Source organism: Lynx rufus, unplaced genomic scaffold, assembly GCF_022079265.1.
Source record: "Lynx rufus isolate CCGP_SWC_20201006 ecotype Redwood Valley unplaced genomic scaffold, mLynRuf1.p SCAF_1, whole genome shotgun sequence".
NCBI lineage: Eukaryota > Metazoa > Chordata > Mammalia > Carnivora > Felidae > Lynx > Lynx rufus.
The window spans coordinates 18,471,109-18,493,888 of record NW_025814823.1 but is presented as its reverse complement, the minus strand read 5'-3'; the positions used below and the strand labels follow the sequence as shown (position 1 = coordinate 18,493,888).

Below are 22,780 nucleotides of genomic sequence, written 5' to 3'. Positions count from 1 at the left end.
AACGAATTTCACTTGAAGTATTGTTCTGCCTTTTTATTGCCATTAGAGTAAGCAACTTTAATTTACACAGTTAAAAATATTTGGCTTAGTAAATTCATATATGTATATTCATATCCCTATGAATTTAGACCAAGGAATTAGGGGTTTATACATTCATGAACAAATATATAAACATTTACCAAAACTCCTTTAAAAGATCAAACAGGATTTACAAATATGAGAGGAGAAAATTAAGAAGCGCTGAAAATGAAAAACTTCAGGTAACTACAGTAATTAAATTAAAAACACATTGAAAATGCAAAAACATAACGAATGCATTTGAAAATTATTTACAGAATATCAAAACAAAACATTCAATTTAGCAATATGCCTACATATTAGTATAGGTATGTTTGTATATGGGACTTTTAATGCATTGAAAACAGTTTACTCTGCAAGAAGTCAGTAATTCAATAGGGCTCGTGGCTATAGAAGGCAACTTTGATAGGTTTAACAGAAGTCATGAACTAGTTGGATATAAAATCAAGTCAAGAAGTGAAATCAGAATGGAAAGCCGTTGTCTAGTCGTCTCAGTTTGTGCTTCAGCCACCATAATACGCCACGACCTACACGACTAACAACAGACACAGAGCAAACCTGACCACCATTTCTAGAGCAGTATTGAATCAAACTCCTGGGTGTTTGGATGTGTGAGGAGTGACATGTGTGGGCAGAGGGTAGTGCCGGGGCAATTGTGAGGATAGGGAGATAAAAAAGAGGATTGAGGGATGGGGAGAGGGAAAATACAGGAGCCAAGAATTTTCCAGGTTCATCAGGAGGGGCCTTCAGCGGTGTTGAAAAGGGGAGAGACTAGCAGAGGATAAGGTATGAGAACTCATGGTCTGGTGTGGCCATCGGGTGGCTGTGGGGACAGCAGTTCAGAGGTCAGGAGGTCAGTGAGGACAAAGGAAGTCGGGGTAGGTGAGCCGAAGGTGAGGAGGAGGGCTCCTAAGAAAAGTTGATGGTGGTGGAGAAAGGGAGGGAGAGGGAGAGAGAGAAGCAGGGAGAGAGGGAAAGAGGAGGAAAAGAGGGGAGAGAAGAGGGGGAGAGAGAGGGAGACTGAGAAAAAAGAGAGGGGGAGAAAAAGAGGGGAAGAGAGAGAGAAGGGGAGAGGGAGAGATGGGGAGAGAGAAGGAGGACAGAGGGGGAGGGAGAAAGAGAGAGACAGAGAGAGAGAGGAATCCCTCATGTGGGATCTTGTCATAGAGTTTTTCTTAAGAGTTTTGGGAAGGCTGATGTTAATGTTTGGTGACACAAAATAATGTGTGTGCCAGAGACCGACCAGTTTTTGGTATCTGAGCACCTTGAGTCCAGGGATGTGAGGCAAGAGTGGAGGAGAAAGGGGCAAAGGCAACATGTCCCAAAGTATGTTCTGCAAACACCTGTCGCAGGATGTTACTAGATCTTTCCCCCATCTCTCACAAAATGATTTTATTCCTCCCTGTCCCAAAGGAGGGGACTGTCAGCATCCCCTTCCTGCTCAACCAGCAGGCCTGCGGCTAGTTGCTTCATGTTTCCACCCCGTTTCTCATTCACTGAGGTGCTTATTTTGTTTTTACGCTGGGCTAGGCCTTCTTTATTTTCCCAACTTATACTTCATTTCTCACTGCTGTGTATGCATGTGCTATAGGGGATGAGTCAGCGATTGAACCAACTGTGCCATTTAGACCGGGAATCCTAGGCAGGATTTGTTACCGCAGGACATGCCTTAGAGTGTCACGTCCTAGGAGATCTCCAACCAGAATAGCCCTTGCACCGTTTCCCAAATTTATGGGACCACAGACCTGTTTCTTCACGGTCTCCTATTCTGTGAGTCGCACTTCGGAGAGCTCCTAGACGAGATGGTGGAAATGGCCAATGACGGGCAGATCCTGTAGAAAAGTTGTAGAAAGTGTCTGAACTCTTGGAGGCCAAGCAGCTGCTCCCAGGAGCTTCTTGTGGCTGGGCGTGCAAGGAATAATGGCGCTTCTGGAAACCGGCGTGCCAGGAGGCTGTGCAGCAGGTCTGTGTGCCTCCTTATCCGGGAACATAACAGGAAAGCACTTTATTTTCTTTAGGACCTTGGAGCCCAGATTGCCCAAGGAAGGACACCAGCCTAAGAGGACCTGTGTGTGAAGCCAATTCTAATGGCATGAAGTGCCTGTCATCTGTCCACCTGCCAAGGGGACTCTGGGCTCTGCTTGCTATAGCAAAGGAGCTCAAACTCCCTTAAGCTCTGAGTGAGGATGCCATGTTCTCCAAATGTTTCTAGTTCTCCAGATGTTTTACTGTGTGGCCACAGTATATGGCGCTCTTCCATGGCCATGATCTAGAGAACGTTGCTGTCTTCCTTGGATAGTGGTGGAGGAGGAGATACTTGTGTGGCTCTTCACCAACCTATCTGTGTCACAAATACTTGTTGGGTTTCTGCTGTGTGTTTGATCACTCAATAACCAGGCAGGAGATCAGTTGATACAAAGATGAAATGAAAAAAGCAGTCCCAGGTCTCACAGAGTTTGGAGTCTAACAGAGGAGACAAACATACAGTGAAAATGCAGTGTGGCGGGACCCCCAATACAGGAAGTTCAGGGAGATGTGAGGCCCGTGGAGGGGCACCCAACTCAGAGGGCCATACAGGATGGACTCAGGGGCTAGCGTGTTGTTCAGCCTGAGGGCCAACAGATGGATTAACTAGGTAAGGGGGAGCACTTATGAATTCCAGACACGGAAAGTAGGAGTTTGGAAGGTCTTCCAACTAATCTGTTGGAGGATGTGAAAACATTCCACAGGGCTGGAGTGTGGAGTTCTGGGTGAGGACTTCTGGGGTGGGGATGGGGGAGTGAGAGACAAAGCATGAAGCAGGCACCCAGATCCTGTTGGGTCAGAGGTCCTCAAGTCTGCCTGCATGGCTACGTCACTGAAGCCCGGGCTTCTCTCCCAGCCTCTGAGACTTCTCTGGTTCTCTTTCTACACTGATCACCTGTCCTTTGTTCTTCTCTCTGGCTCTCCTTCACTTCCCCACCTTTCAAATCTCTCCTTCAGAGAACTGACGCATCGCGTCGGGAGGGGAGTTTTAGGCCACGCCGGGAGTGACCAGTACCTAGAAATATGACCTGCCCACTGGAGTGGTTGGTGTGGGAGGAGAGCTAGCCCACGTGGGGACACTGTCCTGGGAAATGACGGTCATGGGAGTCCATCGGAGCCCTTTGGGGCCGGGGGCCCGTCAGGAGTGGCCGTAAGCAGGGCGGAGGTCAAAAAGAGGACAGGTGAAAACCCGACAGCAGGGAGGCTTGGAGCGGGGCAACAGGAGGAAATGCAGCCAGGTAGCTATCAGCCATGAGCAGGAGGGCGGCCCGCAGGACCACGGCTCACGGAGGGACCTTCTCGCCAGACCTGGGGTCTAGGAGCAGCCTTCACACATGCGACTCGCAGTAAGTGAAGAGCATAGCAGCAAGTGTGATTTGATGTTGAGTCACCCGAACTCTGGAACTTAGGCCGCTCTCCGCATATCCTGGCTCCACAAAGCCAGGGAGCCAGACCCAGGCCGAGGCTGCAGGTGGAGGTCAGGGGGGCCCCCCCTCTCTGGGGAGAGGAGGAATCTTGGCCAGGGAGGCAGGCAGGGCGATACTGTCTCTGCTCTCAACTCTGGCGTCTTGGTGGATGCCGCCCACCTTGACCTCTTGCCCGTCTTCTCTGTGCCTGGCTGACCCTCCCCCTTCCATCAGTTCTCAGCCTAAATGTCACTTCCTCATGGAAGCCCTTCCCAGCCCCTTCACCAGGCCAGGAACCTTGTTTGGGGGCTCCCCCCCAGCCCCCAGTTGTCTGTAGAGGGATTTGAGCGATTACTTATTCCCCGCCCCTGCCCCAGGCAGGGAGCTCGGAGCAGGCAGGGCTCTTTGCTCACCCTGGTACCTTGGCGCCCGGGAGCATCAGCAGGAGCTGAAAGAATGAGTCAATGAATATTCGCATAGGCCCGCAGGACTTCTCTTACATTCCCGTGACTGTGACTGCCGTTTCCACAGGCATAAAAACAGTTGTTTAACTGCCCACTTTTCTCATTCCGTGTGTGCATGTTTTATCTAGACTCTGATCGCCATCAAAATAAGAGGATTGAGAATATGAGGCAAACGACAATGGTCCGTCCTCTGGGGGTTCGCTTTCTGCGGTTTCGGGTACCTGCAGCCAAGCCCAGTCGGGAAGCAGGTGATCCATCCTCCTCCTGACAAATTGGCGGACGATCCATAGCGCCTAACGCCACGTCTCAGCGCCTTCCGTCGTCCACCTGCCTTCGTCTCATTGTCTCATCGCGTAGGCATTTAATCATCTCACATCACTGCAAGAAGGGTGAGTAGACTACAATAAGATGTTCTGAAAGAGAGACCACATTCACATAACTTTTATTGAAGTCTATTGTAATTGTTCCATTTTATTATCGGCTGTTACTGTTAATCTCTCCCCCTGCGCCTAATTTACAAATTGAACCTTTTTCACGGGTATGTACGCACAGGAAAGGACATAGGACAGGTAGGGTTCGGCACGACCTGCAGTTTCAGGCATCCCCTCAGGGGCTTGGCACGCGTCCCTCAGATAAGAGGGGACACCTGCATGTTGGATACTTCCCCCACCGACCTGAGCTCCCCATTCCCCCTGGGCAAGGTCGTATTGCAGACGTTAAATGAGCTTTGCAAATCTTCAGCTGACGGAGCCAGGAAGAAAGGGGGCGTCGGCTCCGCTTGGTGCAAAGCCCCCCTTCGTCACACGCGAGCCGCGTGTCGCCTGCAATCCTGACAGCCACGCGGTGCTCAGGTGGAGGTGATGCGAACGACCCAGGTGACCCGTGCGATTACATTTGTGAAAAGTAAGCTCCTCCACGAGGCAGCAAAGCGCGTCAAAATGAACGCCGCATTCAGGCCAGCGCACGGAGCAGTCGATATTGCTGTGAAAGCTCTTTGTTTCTCTCTGGCATGCGGGTGCGCAGGCTTTGATGTTAGAATTTTGGCTCATTAATAACTAATTTACATTTCCCAGACAGCAAATTGTGATCTGACACAAATTTATAAAAGAACTCCAAATGGTGAAACTCTCTTATACAATGAGTCCTTTGTGGGGTTTTTTTCCCCCTTCCTAAACTTAAGGAGTTTGTGATTAAAATTTTAATGCAATCATTGAAATCTCGTGGGCTACTTAAAAATAAAACACCATGTTATTTCCTTCCTCTCAGAGATCATGACAACTGGCTGCTCCTCTGTGGGTGTTTTCCAATTGCTTTTTCATCCGCTCTGAGCCGCAGATAAAGTACGCTGTCCTCGGTGAACCAGGGGAAAGGCATGGCCAAGCGGTTGGTCGTAGCAGAAGGCAGTGGTGCTGTGCTCTTCGGCTTCCTGATGCTTCCTTGCAGGTTGCGGGGTTGGCATATTTGTATTGCATTGTCTGGCTGTCTCTAGGAGCTCCCAGGGCTGATTCTCTCCAGGTGCCTCGAAGCCTGAATAGGTCATTTTGGAAACAAAGATGGACTGATCAGGGCCATCGAGATAAGGGGTGTTACGTGTTTGTTTTCTCCGGCCTACATCTTGGAGGACCCGCTGCCTCTTGGAAAACATGGCAGGTTTTTTGGTGTTTTACCCCTTGGTTTTTTGTTTTTGTTTTTGTTTTGAGAGAATACGGAGGTCAAGGGAAGTTGCAAACACGCTATTGAGAGACAAATCTAGGTGCATCTTGCTTCCCTTCCTCACCCCCGCCCCTCCCCCCTCCATCTTTGCCACAAGCTTTGTCATCCTGTGAGTTAATGACTCACCGCTTAGTTGGGGAGGCGAGGCAGGGCTTCTCTCCTCGTGTTGGAAGGAGAAAATGCCATGTGCGTCCAGTCACCTGGAAACACCTTCCCTAGACCACAAAGGGAGGTCTGTGCCTCTGGGAGGTGAGAAGGTAGACCTGAGAAGTGGACCGGAGAGCTGGCCCTGGGCAGGGCAGCAGGGTGGGGCCGGGGGAACAAGACAGTGGGTAGCTTAACCGATTGCATCACTTCTGGCAGGAGGCTCTGTCTACCGAGTTACTCTCTGCTTGGAGAAAGGGTTTAGGGAACAGCCACGGGCTTGTTGTGTGGAATGGAAACATACCCAGAATGAAAAGATTTTGAAACTGGCACCACTTGAGGTCAGATTTAAAATGGTCACACAGCATGAGCCAAATTGACTCCATGCAGAGAAGCACCGAGCCACCCCAGTTCCCTATATTATTTTAATAACAGAAAGAATGTATTAGGAATTCCAGGCGAGACCTCCACCTGGGCACAGTCCCAGATTCTAACCCATCTCTTCGTGCCTTTTCAAATGAGCCTTTTACAAAGAGGCTGCTTTTCTCTCCAACCTCTTCCGGACCAATGAAGGAATCTGAGATCCCCCTCCCAGCTTGCGTTGTAGGAAGCAAGAAACCGGAGAACCCTGCTCGGAGCAGGAGGCTCTGTGCACAGTTGCTAAGAAAACGGCACCGCTGACTGGGGTGGTCTTTCGTTTGTTAAATTAATTCAGCAAGAAGGCCATCACACTGAGGTGGTTCTAATGCCACGGACACCTTTGTAAGCAAACCCAAACCTAAGCCTGCAAGTGCCTCAAGGTTACAACATCAACGCATCAAGGACAACCACTCACAAACAGCCAGCTAGGCTCTAAGCTATAGCCGGCCAATAATTTCCTTACTTTGCTTCCACCTTTTCTCTAGAAAAGTCTCAGCCGAGTGCCTGCCCGTGGAACGCTCCTAAACACTCCCAGTTTGGCGCGGTCTGATAGGAATAGAATTTTGCTCAAATAAACTTACGGTTTTTTAATATGCCTCGGTTTATCTTTAAATTTTTTTAATGTTTATTTTATCTTTGAGAGAGAGAGGGAGAGAGAGAGAGACAGAGTGCAAGTGGGGGAGAGGCAGAGAGAGAGGGAAACACAGAATCCGAAGCAGGCCCCAGGCGCTGAGCTGTCAGCACAGAACCTGACTCGGGGCTCGAACTCATGAACCACGAGATCATGTCCTGGGCCAAAGTCAGACGCTTAACTGGCTGAGACACCCAGGCGCCCCAACCTCAGTTTATCTTTTAATGGGTTCAAAACAACAGGGCCTCTCCTGGGAGATGGCATGAGGCACAGAGCCCTTTGCCCTGGCTTGAATGTCAGGGAACCAAGAGGGGACTGAATTGGGGGGTGGTTTCTGTCTGAGTCAGAGCGACAGCTTAAAGGGGATGTCACTACATTCACCAGTCCATTCGCTCCACTGAAACGGCAGGAATCCCCCAGTGCCTGCAGACTGCTCGGAGAGCCTTGACGGAGTGAGGAAAGCCTTCTTGTCCTGACAATAATTAGGGTCTCTCTCAGCACCTAGAACATTGCTGACATTTAAAACAGAATGCTGCTGTCACGCTTGTTAATTTTACCCTCTTGGGTCCCAAACGGCTCATATGACACTTGACTATTTTTCCACATCACAGAGACCAGACTGGATTTTCTCGGAAGGCAATCAATTCTATTCCCAGCCCGAGAGGGACCAAAAAAGCAAAAAAATCTTATTGCTATAAACACGATAGGTGCCGCACTCAACTTCTGCGATCTGCGGGTAGTCTTTGGAGTCAGTTTAGGGTTGAGTGTTAGTTCCACCGCTTGCCTTGCCGCTGGTGAGCTTGGCTTTGTTACTTAATCTTCCTCATTTGTACGAAGCAGACGATAAGAGTTGTTAAGCAGATTAAATGCAAAGTTCTTAGCACATAGCCTGGCACATAGTAAGTGCTGCAAGGGGGCTGCTGGTATAATTAGGAGGCTTACCATGGAGTTAGGCATAAGAAGCCTCTGGAAGGGGCATCCACTAAAGTGATGAAGCAGGAACACCCTGAGCTACTCCCCTTATTGCCACTTCTGGGGGGATGTCACCATTGTTATTCATCGTTATTCAGGCGTTCACTTTCTGGGAGGTGTTTATGGCAGAGCCCACAGCCCTAGCCCGCATAGGACGAACCCTTTCTCTTTAGCAAGCCCAAGTATGGAGGATAAACTCCTAGAAAGGAGGGACCTCATGTGGTTTTTTACACCCCATTTTATGGCCAAGCAACACTTGGCATATTGTGGGCACTGCGTGAGTGTTTGTGGAAGGAAGTAATGATGGTAGGGGCAGAATGCAGAGGGCCGTGTGGCTATTCCTTGGTCAGACTGGGCTCCCCTTCTGCTGAGCACATCGGAGGGAAGCAGAGCTCATTATCAGTAGATACCGACTTGGTACTTAGGGACTTGACTTTGGACAATTGCACAAAGTAAGATCTTTCTGTTATTATTCAAAGAAGCAGGTATCTTAGAGCAGAGACTTCTCAGGATGTAGAGAAGTAAGAAACGGTCCAGGTGAGAACTATATCTTGGTTACACTGTGTAAGGGTTTTCAATAGTTTCTTAGGGAGAGAAAATTTAGGATTGAGTTCCATTGTCTAAGAATATCTAATAAAATACCAAACCATTGTCATTATAGAGCATAAGCCAGACACCCCTTCTGCATCTTCTTGTCAAGTGCATAAAGTTTTCAGTTACAGACTTCTTTGCAATATCAAGATTCTGATGCCCAGATGGGTCAAAACTAGGTGTCTTAAAAATCTTAATTCTCTTTTGGCGTGATACATGGTACAGAGGCCTTGTCAGCACTCAGTAATAAATACCGTGTGTTATGTTTTGGCTTTGTTAATCTATATTCACATCCCTACTTTCGTTTTAGCCTCACGTCATTCATGAGAGGTTAGCAGGACAGGTAGGGCGACTAGTAATGTCCCGATTGTATGGCTGAGGACGGCAGGTTCTAGTTTACCATGTCTGCGAAGGGGTGGATACAGGGCCCAGCTGGAACCAGCACTCAGATTTCCCCAGCGCAGAGCTCTTTGTCTGTATCCCATAGCCTGGTTTAATCCCTCCGGACTGCGGGCCTTGCACCTGCAGGCATGTCTGGGCCACACCTCTGTCTTTTAGACCAGTGGGTGGGTGATGGCTGTTGTAAGGAAGGACCCTGGAGGGGACTGTGATAATACCTGGTAAAGATTAAGGTGGGGAGGAAGGAGAGAACTTTATTTTTTTTTTTAATGAGTTTTGTCCTCAGTTGACCATTTCTTCTTTTTTTTCTTTTATTTAAAAAAATTTGTATATGCATAATTTATTGTCAAGTTGGCTGACATGCAGTGTGTACAGCGTGCTCTTGGTTTTGGGCGTAGATTCCCGTGGTTCGTCGCTTCTGTACAACGGCCGGTGCTCGTCCCAACAAGTGCCCTCCTCAATGCCCATCACCCGTTTTCCCCACCCCTCCCCACCCCTCCCATCAACTCTCAGTTTGTTGTCTGTATCTACGAGGAGAACTTTTAAACCATCCATGCATACTTGGCTTTCGCTTACCAGCTATGTCAGTGTCTAGAAGATCTTGCGCCACGGGGCAGGTGCTGGACCATGGACCATGGCCTCTACGAACAGCAAAAGCAGCTGTGCCTTGTCCAGTGTCTTTGCACATCCAGATCCAAAGAACGTGGGAACGTGATGATGACCACGGTGCCAGGTGACAGCTACAGCCACCACATTCTTTGGCTTTCATCAGATGACTAGCCTGTCCAGACAGACCAGTGCCTTGCCGTCTAGGCCATTCGGTCAGCCCTTGGAAGGGCCTGGCCGCCTGAGAGTCAGCACAAAGCGGTTGGCGACAATTTCTCTAGCAGCTCTGGCTGGCGTGGTGAGTCTGCTGAGCGTTCATTCAGGATGCAAGTCTTGTGGCCTCTGAGATGCTTATGGTTGGTTGAAACCCAGATTGGATGGACCCGGGAGGAGAATTCTTACATGAGCACTTTGTGAATATACAACGTAGGTGGATTGAGGTGAGAGGGGACAGCCAAAATTTTAGCTCACGATGCTGATTGCTATCTCACGATGAGAGGAAGATGTTTTTAATCACGTGGAAACTGCCTCACTTTGCGTGGGAGAGGCATTAGGATCTTCCGTTGCCATCAATCTTGCGTTGCCTTGAGGTGAGGGCTGTTAGAAGAGCCAGCCTGACACTGTGCCCAGCACCTGGGAGAGCTGTGTGCTGCGACCAGAGAGCAGAGGCCTGCCGGCAGCCTGTTTCCTTGTTCTCATCAAGCCTGTCTGTGACGTCAAGGGGGTTCTCGTCATGACTCCCTACTTACCCTTCTGCTTCCTTCTTTCCCTGATGCGAAACTCAGAAGATCAAGTCATGTCACTCTTTGGTATCTTTGAAACACATCTACTTAGATATCAAATAAATGTAGCAGTTTATTTTCTGAAGTGGATTTGACCCATTAGACATTTTTAAGTTTATTTTTATTTATTTTTGAGAGAGAGCACAAGTGGGGGAGGGGCAGAGAGAGAGAGAGAGAGAGAGAGAGAGAGAGAGAGAATCCCCAGTAGTCTCCATACTGTCAGCACAGAGCCCGATGCAGAGCTGAAACTCACGAACTGTGAGATCATGAACTGAGCTGAAACCAAGAGTCTGACACTTAACTGACGGAGCTACCCAGGCACCCCTGTTTTTGTTTTTAAACAATGAGGGTAGTCTCTGAATCCTGGAGGCCTCAAGTGAGAGTTCTGGGATCCTCCTTGGCCACTTTCTGTCTAGAGCTGTGGCTTAGTAATGTGCACTCAGAGACTGTGGTAACAGATTCTTCTCTGTGGGCTCCAGAGTGGCCTTGGGAAGGCCACTGTCCATCCCCTTGTCTTGGTACCATACTTCTCACCTTGTTTCCAAAACCAAATTTCTCAGGAAATCTGGAAGTCATGTCTAGTGATTTCTGGAAAGATGTGCGTCTTCGTGCAACCATTCTGATAGATTTTATTGAGCGTCTTATGTACAGAGAAGAACAGGTTGGAGCAATAGAAAAAATGCCTAACTGGGAGTCACGAGGTTCCTGCTTTGGAAAACAACATGGCGTGCAGGAGCCAGGATGGCCTTTGGAGTCAGACAGACCGTGGGGCAAATCTTAGCTCCCCAACTACATGACTGGGCATACTGGTTTTCTGGTCTGTCAAACGAGGCTGAAACCACTGCCTCCTAAAGTAGTTGGGAGGGAGGGAGGGGAGGTTACATGAGGTGATATATTTGCTGTTGCCTCCCAGATTAGTATCTCTAGTACTGCCAGTGCAGACCTGTCTCCTGAGTTTCAGACCTCAGTGCCCGTCCACACTTTGTACCAGCATGTCCCAGGCTGAACTCGGTCTTCCTCTCCCTTCTCCCCCAGACCGAACTATCCCCTTCCTCCTACATTTCATTTCAGTGAAGGGTTTCACCTGGCCTCCCGGAGCCTTCGCAAGTCTTCCTTCTCCCTCAGTCTGGAAAGTTCCATCAGTCACCAAACCCTGCCGACTCTGATCCCCCTGCCTCCTCGTATTCTGTCTCATCCTCTCCACCCAAGACCACTCTTAATCCAGCTCCTCAGTGTTTCTTGCCTGGGTTACTGCACTACATTCCACTGTAAAATCTATACTACCATCAGAGTGAATTTCCTGGTGTCACACATCTTAAAAGTCCATCATTCCTTTCATGAACTTCAAGGGTAAATTCAATTTCCTTGAGCTGGGAAGACGTGCTCACCACGAGCCGTGTCCCTCCATTCTCTCTAACTCCAGCCCTCGCCTCTGCCGTGTTCTCGCTCTAGGCTGACACCAGACAGAAGCCCTCCCTGTTCCATGGGGGCGTCAAGCTCTCTGCGACTCTCCTCTAGGGTTCTCTCTGCCCGAAACACTTTTGCACTTGTGTGTACCTGGCTCACTCCCAAACACCGTTCAAGATTCGGCTCCGGTGTTACCTCCTCTTGGAGGAGCTTTTTCAAGCAGGCTGAGTTAAATCCTTTCTTTCTGGGCCATTACCATTTCATCTACTCACGCATTTATGGTCATGGACTTTTCTGGTCACCTTCCCTAGCAGGAAGGTTGTTAACATTGGCCCCTGCACAATGTTAAGCATTGGTGGACATTAAGTATGCATTTCTGGAACAAATGATTGAAAGGTATTGAAAGTGACTAGTACAGAGCCTGGTTTATGGGAGGAGCTCTGTAAAAGGATCTTCTCTCTGATTTTGCCCCTAAATAGCTAGTTGACTTGGGGGGAACCCTATCACCTCTTTGGGCCTCAAGATTTTCATGAGAAAATAAAATTCATAGGTAATTTAACATAGACACATCCATATATATATATAATGTCAAAAAATCAACATGGTGTAAACCTAGTAGTAAGAAACGAATGGCAGATAATTGATAATAAAATTTCATGTGCAATGACACTAAAAGACATAATGAAGTGGTCAGATTCTTGCACTTGGCTTGTAACAGATAAATCTGGCTTTCAGTTAAGACCAAGTTGTGCTTATACTTTTTCTTGAAATTTCTCATTCGGGAATAAAAGCTAAATAAAAATATTCAAGTAGAGTTAACTATGAAGGGGCTGGCTGAAAACGCAGACTGATAGAGATGTTTTTGTCGAGGTGACTAACACAATGCCCAATACCACAAGTGGCAATGCTGTTGGTGACATGATTTTCTTTAAATTTTTTTTTAAATTTTATTTACTAATTTTGAGAGAGACACAGACAGCATGAGTGGAGAAGGGGCAGAGAGAGAGAGAGAAGGAGAGAGAGAATCCCAAGCAGGCTCCGCTCTACCTACATGGAGCCCGATGTGGGGCTTGAACTCACGAAGCTGCAAGATCATGACCTGAGCTGAAATCAAGAGTCAGATGCTTAATCGACTGAGCCACCCTGGCGCCCCTGGAGACATAATTTTCTAAATGAATGTCCCAAAAGGGCAGACAATGCTTGATAACGTTCCACATAAAATGCAAAGCATCACTTTTTTTTTTTTTTTTTTTTTTTTTTTTTTACTTTCGATGTACTTACATTCTTGGGAAATTCAGTATGTACCAAAATTGAGCCAAAAAAGTGTTTATATTAAAATGGAGTTAGGCACTAGGCTCAGTTAATTATACGTGGGTTTTTCACTTACCTGAATGTCCATTGCAGACTGTAGCAGTCCTCCATGGTGTGGGACCTACTACACTGTAAGGGACGTCCAGCATTTCTGGTCCCTACCCATTAAAGAGTAGTAATGCTCACTGTATCGATGAGACACTAAAAAATACCTACGCGTGCAAGTTTCTAAGATGCCTTCTAAGTGTCTTGTAGGGAACTAAGTAAGCTGCATTATCCAACAATGAAACACTCTGCCTACATATCTCTTCTCGGTGGAAAAAATGCACTTCATTTGTCTAAAGCTGATTATTGTAAAGTGAATTTACTTCCTATAATTAAAGATTTGTAGCGTTCCAGAGAAAGTCCCTTCCTTGAAGTGAAGGATGAAGGTGCTAAACGAATATACAGATAGAAGCAATTTACGGTCATTGGGATTTGGTTTCATCTTCTTGATGGCCACTTGCCTTTCATGTGTCATTTTTTTTTGATCCTCATCCTTTATCCATTCTCACCTGAGTAATATTCTCTTTGCTCAGGAGGTTTCCTGTTTCCATACTTTCAAGATTGAGAAATTTGTTCCCATTCTCTTACGTTCTTTTTTTTTTTTTAATTTTTAATGCTTTGTGTATTTTTGAGAGAGAGACAGAATGTGAGTGGGGGAGGGGCAGAGAGCTTGGGAGGCACAGCATCCGAAGCAGGCTCCAGGTTCTGAGCTGTCAGCACACAGCCCAACGTGGGGCTTAAAACCCACACACCATGGGATCATGACATGAGCCGAAGTCAGCCACCACCCAGGTGCCCCATCCTGCATCCTTGATGTTTATAATTCAAATTGCTTTGTGATCATTGGTTGCTTGATCACCACCCCCCCTTCTGTAGCATGCACTCCTTTTAGATTTAATTGTTATCCCCCTCAGCTGAGCTAGGATTAGTTTTTCAAGTGTGTTTCCACTATTAGTAAAGACCTTGTTACCAAATTTATTGTATACCTTAAAAGCAGGGTCACATGTCATTCACCTTGGTATCCCCAGACCTACCTCGGTAATCAGCTGCTAGCCAAGTGCTGAGGTAACATTTGCTGAAGGAATGAATGAATGGAACATGTGATGTGCTTCAGCCTCAAATCTTGCAAGTTTCACGAATCAGAGATGTGAGGTTGTGTACAACAGATGAATCTTCCAAGTCAGAGGTTTTGGCAATTTGAAATTCCATAATATTGAATCTATTTAAAAGGTGCAGAAATGTTTCCTTGTACATTGGGTCTCCCTTTCTGTTGGCGGTACCCACCATTCCACCAGGCTTCCCAGCAGGAAATTCTGGAATCTTCTTTGACTCTTCACATGTCACATCGACCGGTCGCCAAGCTTTGCTTTGCAAAGTCTCTCAGATCTGTCCCTATTCCGCTTCTACCCGAGGAACTGTGTCATCATCTCATGCTTGAAGTCTAGCTAAAAGCTCAATCGGAGTTCTGATCTCCAATTTCTCTCCTCCCAAGATGACTTTCACCATGTAGTTGATGTGCACACAGGGAGCCACCATGGCTCTCTCTTGCTTAGAGTCAAGTCCAACCTCTTAGACCCAACTTTTCCCAGCTGCGCCTACAGTCAGATTGCACCCCTTCATTTTACCACTCCCCCTACCTCCCGGCCAGCTGTCCTGCAGTAAGCCTCATTTCTTTGCCAGTCGCCATACACCTTCTTGCTTTTATGACTCTCCTTCTCCTCTTCCTCCTCCTCCTCCACTGCTGCTGGGAAAACTTCTTTGCTTCATATCCATATAGGCTGCTTCTATCCTCCTGCGATGTGTTCTCAAGACTCCAGTGTATCTTGAATTCTCTCTGCAGCCTGTATTACGTAACTGGCTCTTTATAATTTGCTACAACTCTTTGCTTGCTTTGTCTACTCATCTCCTTATAAGACCGTGAGCCTTTTCTTAGGGACTGGTGTTCATTTGATTTGTAAATAACACCAAGCTTACCACAATACTGGGGCTATAAAAAGTGCTTCACAAATATGTTATCTCTAACATATGAATACGGTTGTAGTTTTGGTGTTTAGAGTAGGGCTCAGCACATTTTTTCTGTAAAGTGCCAGATAGTGAATGTTTTAGGCTTGTGGGCCTTATGGTCTCTATCACAACTAGTCAACTGTACTAGTGTAGTATGAAAGTAGCCATAGGCACTGTGTACATGAGTGAGTGCAACTCTGTCCCAATAAAACTTTATTTACAAAAATTGGTTTGGCCAGCAGAATGTTTCCTGACTCCTGGCTTACATAGTATGGTATTAATGAGGCCCGTATTGGGGCGCCTGGGTGGCTCAGTTGGTTAAGTGCCTGACTCTTGGTTTGGGCTCAAGTCATGATCTCCTGGTTCATGGGTTCAAGCCTCGTGTTGAGTTCTGTGCCGACCGTGCAGAGCCTGCTTGGGATTCTCCCTCCCCCTCTATCCCTGCCCGTCCCTGACTCATTCTCTCTCTCACCCTTCCTTTCTCTCTCAAAATAAATAAACTTAACAAATTTTTTTTGGAAGTGAGGCCCAGGGGTGCCTGGATGGCTCAGTCAGTTAGGTGTCTGACTTTTAGTTCAGGTCATGATCTTGCAGTGCGTGAATTTGAGCCCGGCGTCGGGCTCTGTGCTGATGGCTTACAGCCTCCTTCGGATTCTCTGTCTCCCTGTCTCTACCCCTCCCCTGCTTGTGTTCTGTCTCTCTGTCTCTCTCAAAAATAAATAAACATTTAACAACTTTTTTTTAAAATGAGGCCCATATCAAGACCCCTTTTGGGTCTCTTGGTAAGCTTAGTTGCAATACTAAAATTTCTAACTCTGGCCAATAGCCCTGAGGAGAGTGTCTTGTCACCACTGGACAACTGATTGAAGCAAAGGGACACTTGGCTTGTGTATCGCTCAGCTCCAGAACCGCCACTGGGACAGCCCTCTGGAAAAGCAGATTCTTTCTAGGTCACATGCATCCTCTTGTGTTCCTATTGGTAGGAAAGAAAGCTGCCTTTTTTTTTTTTTTTTTTTTTTGAGGATCTGCTGTGTGCCAGGTATTTTATATGTTGGCCATCCTTTCAGTGAGTGAAATTATCCTCTGAGGTAACAGTGCTATTTCCACTAGTCAGAGGAAGAGACTGAGGCACAGGAAGGTAAAGAATTCCCCCAAGGTCACAGATAGGACCTGCCGGGTCCCACATTGGTCTTTCTGATACTAAGTTTGTGCTCTTTTCACTCCACCATCACGAAGTTGCTATCCTAATACTTCTGGTACTGGTGCATGAAAGACCAAACAGAATGTAATGTTCCTGGCAAGGCAGACTGATGTAGCAAGTTGTATTTATGGTCTTTTGGTCTTCGTGGAATTTCTGCTGTCAGCTTTATTAATTATTACACCTCTCCTTTTACAGTCATTAGAGCCTTCCAGTGAATAACACCCTGACATTGTCAAGTGTATCTGGATCTCAGCAATCTTGCTTTGGAAAGAATCACTCCTAGACATACCAATATTTTTACACAGCAGTAAATTGTTACACAATTGTGGCCTGACTTAAGCTAAAAGGAGATTTAACCGGGAGCTAGAATATTAATTTTTCTCATTTTCCCTCTTGCTCTATTTCTCTTGTGGTAAACCAATGTCAACCTGACTGGATTTTGTAAACCTTGTCACCTCTTCTCTGCACTGATAGCCAACCTCAGGGAAAGCCAGTGGTTCAGGGATGATGTTAAAGAAGACGAGGTAAGTAATTAAAAATCTCTTTAGATCCAGATTGTATTACTAACTCTGGAGGGGGTGGAAATAAAGGGGAACAAAACATTCTTATTTTAGGATCTTTAAGCTTTGGTTTCCCAAAGCCAAATCATTGTATTTGCTATTTGTTTTATCTTCTTGCCCAACCATGGTATAAGTTCAGATTCTTTCTTCCTTTCTTTCTTGTGGTTTTGCTTTTTCCCTCTCTTTCTTCTTCTTTCCCTTCCTCTTCCCCTCTCTCCATTTATGTGTCTGTCTATCTGTATGTGTGTTCATCCATCCGTCTACTCCTTCATCTCTCCGTGTACCCCCCCCAAGGTTTACTAGTATTCTATGGGCTGGGGTCTCCTATGGAGCCACCAGGCCTGTCTTACCTGTGTCGTATTCCTCTCACCAGGTGCGGACAAATACCTGCCTCCCCAAACAGCCATGGGTCTCGTCCTCTATAAAAGAACACAAGTACGCAGATGATTTATCTTCTGTAGCTGTGTCTATCGTCTTCTTATCCCAGCATTCCTGTTACAAAGATCATTTATTGTTCGATTGAAGATTCCAGGAGGTTTAGGATAGTGGGAAATGAGTCCCATTGCACTTGGTGCCTTTTGTAGTGATTTCCCAAAATACTGGATTCAACAGCAACAACAACAACAGCATTCAAAAAGCACACCGCAACTGCCAGCCATAGAAGTTTGCAAATCTGAAAGATCACTATCCTCTCCTAGTGCTGAATACATGCTAATATGTCATACTCTGAACACATGAAAACCAGGGACCTGCTGGGGGATGCTTCAGTTTTGGACTAAAAGGCTTCAAAGGCTTACAGACCTTTAAATGAGGCTTTGAAGTAGAGGGTGGGGTGGTGATGACAGCCAGCTCACCCTTCTGTGTGGCTATTCTATTATTTCAGGCTTTTGATTTCCAGCTGCAAAGCAAACAAGGACCCGGGGGCTCTGACTTACCCCAGGTTATCTTTGTAGACAGAAAGGGCTGAATTTCCAACTAAGCCAAAGATAGAGCTAATCAGTCCAGTTTATTATATATTCAGGCATCTACAAACTCCTCCTTGTTTTGATTTCATTATAATCACAGTGCCCTTTGCCATTGCTTTTCGGCATTGTGAAAATTAAAGCCTAATGAAGTGTAATGCTTTGATTATATACTGTGGTGGAAACCATTGATTGGCTAACTTCATCATTCTCAACCCTCTTACTCCCTCCTGCCTCCCACAATAGAGAGTGCACCGCATACTCACTTCCCCAGCTACCTATGCAGCTAGGGTGGCAATGCGACCCAGTTCTAGCCAATGAGATGTTAGTCCTGCTGGCTTTTGAAAAACTTTATTGCTTTCCCTGATAAAGGGGGCATTTGTGCTGGTGTCACCTTTTTTTTTTTTTTTTCCTGTCTTATATGCAGATAAGAAGCCTGGAGCTTCTGCAGCCATTTTGTGACCAGTGATAATCATGATGGTGCAAAGTGAACATAAGAAAGATACTAGAGATGGTGGGAGGAAAAGACAGAATGAGCTTAGGTCCTTGAAGGTTTTATTGAGCAGCTGAACCATCATTAAACACAACCAGTCTTTGGACCCCTTTGCTATTTTAGAAAAAGAAATCCCTATTTGTTTCAACCACTGTGAATTGGGTTTTCTGTTATTTGTGGCTGAAGGCATTCCTGACTGATACAGATATAAGTGCCAAACAGTGGGAATACCAGGAAGGTTGCATGTCCCTCCCTCCCACTCTTTCTTTCTCCTTTCCTTTTCTTTCTTTCTTTCTTTCTTTCTTTCTTTCTTTCTTTCTTTCTTTCTACAAGTTTTACTGCAGGAGGCACATTTTAATCACCATTTCAAATAAAGGGGTACAGTTTTTTTTTTTTTTTATAAACAGCAGTATTTCACTCTCCAGGTAGGGACTACCGAAAACGTTAAGTGACTGCCCCAATTAGAAACAGATAAATGAGTACCCGAAAAAATATAAAAACCGGAACATGAATTTTCACATGAATTCTTGTTCTTAATTCAGACAATTGCTTAAAAAAGTTAGCCTTAAAAAAAAAAAAAGCAATACACGAATATGCCTTCATTTAAGCGCATGCTCTCAAGCGAGTTTTTTTTTTTTAACGTTTATTTATTGTTCAGACAGAGAGAGACAGAGCATGAACGGGGGAGGGTCAGAGAGAGGGAGACACAGAATCCAAAACAGGCTCCAGGCTCTGAGCTGTCAGCACAGAGCCCGACGCGGGGCTCGAACTCGCGGACTGCGAGATCGTGACCTGAGCCGAAGTCGGACTCTTAACCGACTGAGCCACCCAGGCGCCCCTCAAGCGAGTTTTAAAAGAAAAGTGTGATTAGGGTTTCCAGAGCTTTCGGAGCCCATCTTCACGGTAGGCAGCAGCCAGGTTCTGCTGAGGGTGATGTGTGATTCCAATTGCATCCTTCCTGTGAGCGGTCAGAGTTCTCTCCGTTCTGCAAGCGACTGTTCTCACACAGGAGACCGCAGGGCCCTCCCCTATGCAAGTAGATCCATTCATCACGGGGAGAGAGGGTTCAGCAAACAAAAGCCCCACCTGGTCTCCAGTCAGAGCGGAAGCTTCTGACCGTCTGCCCCTGCACGCTCATGATGACCATGGTGCTTGATCTGTTGATGTCACAAAGTACTCGAGGTTTTCAGGTTTCAGTGTCAGATCACACTGTCGATAGTGATATCCGTCCCCGAAGTGTTGCCCAGGGATTGAAAAGTATATGAACATTCTGTGGCACTTTACAGTGCCATCAAAGGATGCACTAATAATACAATACAGTGTCCATCTTGTATAAAAGTTGCTTCATCAACAAAAGGGAAATGACATGAAGTGCCTTCAGGGTTTTTCCAGATTTTAAACACATGAATTCTAATTGTCTGGTCAAAAGAGGATTTGACTGCTGCCCTTAGAAAAGCTTAGACAGGGGGAACCTTTACTGTGTGCCCTTTCAAATCTCCTTAAACACTGTCCACTCTGAATCTTCCCCAAGGATTATGTCGAACTTCCGCTTTTGGCCACGTGACCCACTTTTAGCCTTCATTAGTCTTCTATTAGTCAATGAGCATATCTATGAAATACTGAATCTGGCTTCATAGATCTGACCTCTGTGATCCTTGTGCGTTGGCTAATGCATTATTCAGTAACTAACGAAGCCCCCCAAAATACGCACAAACAAGTGTAGCATTCTCATTGAACACTTTCTCACTCATTTCATCAGGATAGCGTGTTTAATGTAGTGTGCTGTCCTCCCTCAGGGTTTCCAAGGATACCGTAGACTATTGGAAAACCATGAAGTTATTAAAACCCTAAGTTATAAGAAGTTTTAATGGAAAATATTTTACAACACACATACCATTCCCTGTGTGTTAGGAACACATACAGACAAGACATTCTGGGTAATTTAAGTCCACAAACCTGCACACTTTACCCACAGCCAATGTCTTGCTTTTCTCTGAATCAGACATAGGAATTCTCAGGTACAGTTCTTTTTGTGTTCAGCCTGCATGGTTTCCTGAGAATCCAGAGGAAACGCCAAGTTGTAGAGGAGGCAAGAAATTCTCTTCTCCCTGTTTTCTCGGGCTGGGCAGCTCTTACTGCTTGTCTCTCTCCCTCTAAAGCAAGCAAGTCACTAAATCCATTTTTTTATGTTACCAGAAGAACTTTATTACTTTTGTTTGGTGTTCCCAGAAGAGTAATTACATGTGATCAACAAGGCAAGCTTAGGATTTGGTTTGGTTCCTAATACCCCCTTCTCTTTTTATATGCTTTTATTGAAGAACCACTGACCTAATTCAGAGTTAAAAGAATTCCTCTCAGTGAGAATGAAATATTATAAGGATGAAATACAAGTCTGGAGAGCCGTATGCTGCTTAGATGTCATCCTAAAATGAGAATGTCAGTGTGCTTTGAATTCAGGAACGGTTTAAATAGCATGATCATCTAGTTTCCAGAATGTGCTTTCTCCATGTTTCCAGAGTCTCGTCTGGGAACCTCCGTTTTAGAACTTTTCATTGCATCAGGGATGCTTATGTGTGTGCCTGCCTCCCCTTCTAGTCTGTGAATTTCTAGAAGACACTGGCGGGGTTTAGTTTGTCTCTGCATTCCTCCACATTTCCTGTCGTAAGATTTTATACTCACAGGACAATGATAAAGTCTGTAGAGCCGAATTCTATCTGTGCGGTTCTAGCTTTGCCGTTTCTTGATCTTTGGGACGGGTGACCTCTGAGTCACACACTCAGATGATTCTTAACTAGGCTTCCAGACTGCCTTAAAAGATCAATTTGTTAGGATTACCAAGCCCTGATTACTTGGTGTCATATAATTATACTGCAACTCACCTAAACATAAGCAGCATATTTAAATGACTCTAACAGAATTTGGGTGAGTAGATGATGTACACAAATGTCCCTGCTCCTCCTTTCTTGGTGGATAAAATTAAATGCATCATTAGCAAAAGTTGAATCCTTCCAATATTGACAGGCCTCACTTGAGGCACACACACTCGAAATTTGGATTGATACAGAATATAAATCTAGGGCATTATTTTTTCCCTTTCAAATTGGTCTGGAACTAACATTCCTTTAAATAGTAAATTTAAAGTCTGACTCAATTTTTAAAAAATCAATTATAGGCTGTGCAAAAGAAAACAATAAGAAATTGCTAAAAGTGGCTATTTTGGGGGAGGAGAATCAGCAGCCTAGGAGCTAGAGATAGGAGGGGGAAAGACTTATTTCTCAATGAAACCCCCTTGTGTGCATATATTACTTATTGAAAGATAGGCATAGGGGCACCTGGGTGGCTCAGTCGGTTCAGTGTTGGACCTCGGCTCAGGTCATGATCTCGCAGTTCGTGATTTCGAGCCTCGCATCAGGCTTGCTGCGGTCAGCTCAGAGCCCGCTTCGGATCCTGTCTCCCTCTCCCTCTGCCCCTCCCCCACTTGTGAGTGTGCTAGTGTTCTCTCTCTCTCAAAAATATATGAACATTAAAAAAAGAAAGGTAGACATAAACAAATTTCAATACGATTTGGAAAAATAACAAATTTAGGGGACCTGTGCAGCCCGATCCTAGGATAAACTATAAAGTTGAAGTATTTGGGATACTGTGGTGTTGGTGGAAGGAGACACATACAGGTTTAGATTCATGAAACAGGCACAGACTCCACAAACACAGACACACGCGGATGGCCAGTTGATTTTTGACAAAGACACTAAGCTGACTTGTTTCAACAACTAGATATCCACGAGGAAAAAAGTAAATGTCGACACTTGCCGTGACACAAAAAATTAAGTTAAAATAAATGGTAGACCTAAATGTAAGTCTAAAACGATAATAGCATTTTTGGAGAAAAGATAGGATAAAATCATTGTGACATTGGGTACACAAAGAGTTCTTAGGGCACAAAACCCACAGAATAAAACGAAAATTTGATGTAATGAACTTTATCAAAATGAAAACAACTGCTTTTCAAAATAATACCATTAAGATCATGAACAGCAAGTGACAGACTGGGAGAAGATACATGCAAAACATGTATCTGATAAAGAAATTGTACCCAAGAATATGGGCAAAATATTTAAAGACACACTTCACAAAGAAGATGTGCAAATGGCCAACAAGTGCATAAAAAGAGGTTGAACATCAATACTCATCAAAGGAATGCAAATTAAAACCATAATGGAAAATTGAGATGACTGATAATACCAAGTATTCGTGACGATACAGAGCAGCTGTAATTCTTGTATGTTGCAGCCGGAAGGTCAAATTTACTGCTACTTTGGAAAACACGTTGGCCATTTCTTGTAAAATTAAACATACCATACACCCCGGCAATACCACTTCTGGGTATTTGTGCAAGAGTAATGAAAACATGTTATGTGTTCACATGAAGACTTGTACTTGAGTGGTGTATTAGTTTCCTGGGGTTTTGCAACAAATTACCACAAACTTGGTGACATTAAGCAACAGGAATTTATTCTCTCATGGTTTTAAAGGCTAGAAATCCAAAATCAAGGTGTCGGCAAGGCC

General features: G+C 45.5%; 1 long non-coding RNA gene across 4 annotated transcripts in view; it reads left to right on the top strand.

The window, feature by feature from the left end:
* The window catches only part of LOC124511709 (uncharacterized), a 240,815-nt gene that overhangs the window by 25,994 nt on the left and 192,041 nt on the right, over positions 1 to 22,780 (top strand). For all 4 annotated transcript variants that reach the window (XR_006961956.1, XR_006961954.1, XR_006961955.1 and 1 more), the window contains exon 2: positions 4,102 to 4,362. This is a non-coding gene — a long non-coding RNA (uncharacterized LOC124511709). The remainder of the gene's footprint in view (positions 1 to 4,101; positions 4,363 to 22,780) is intronic.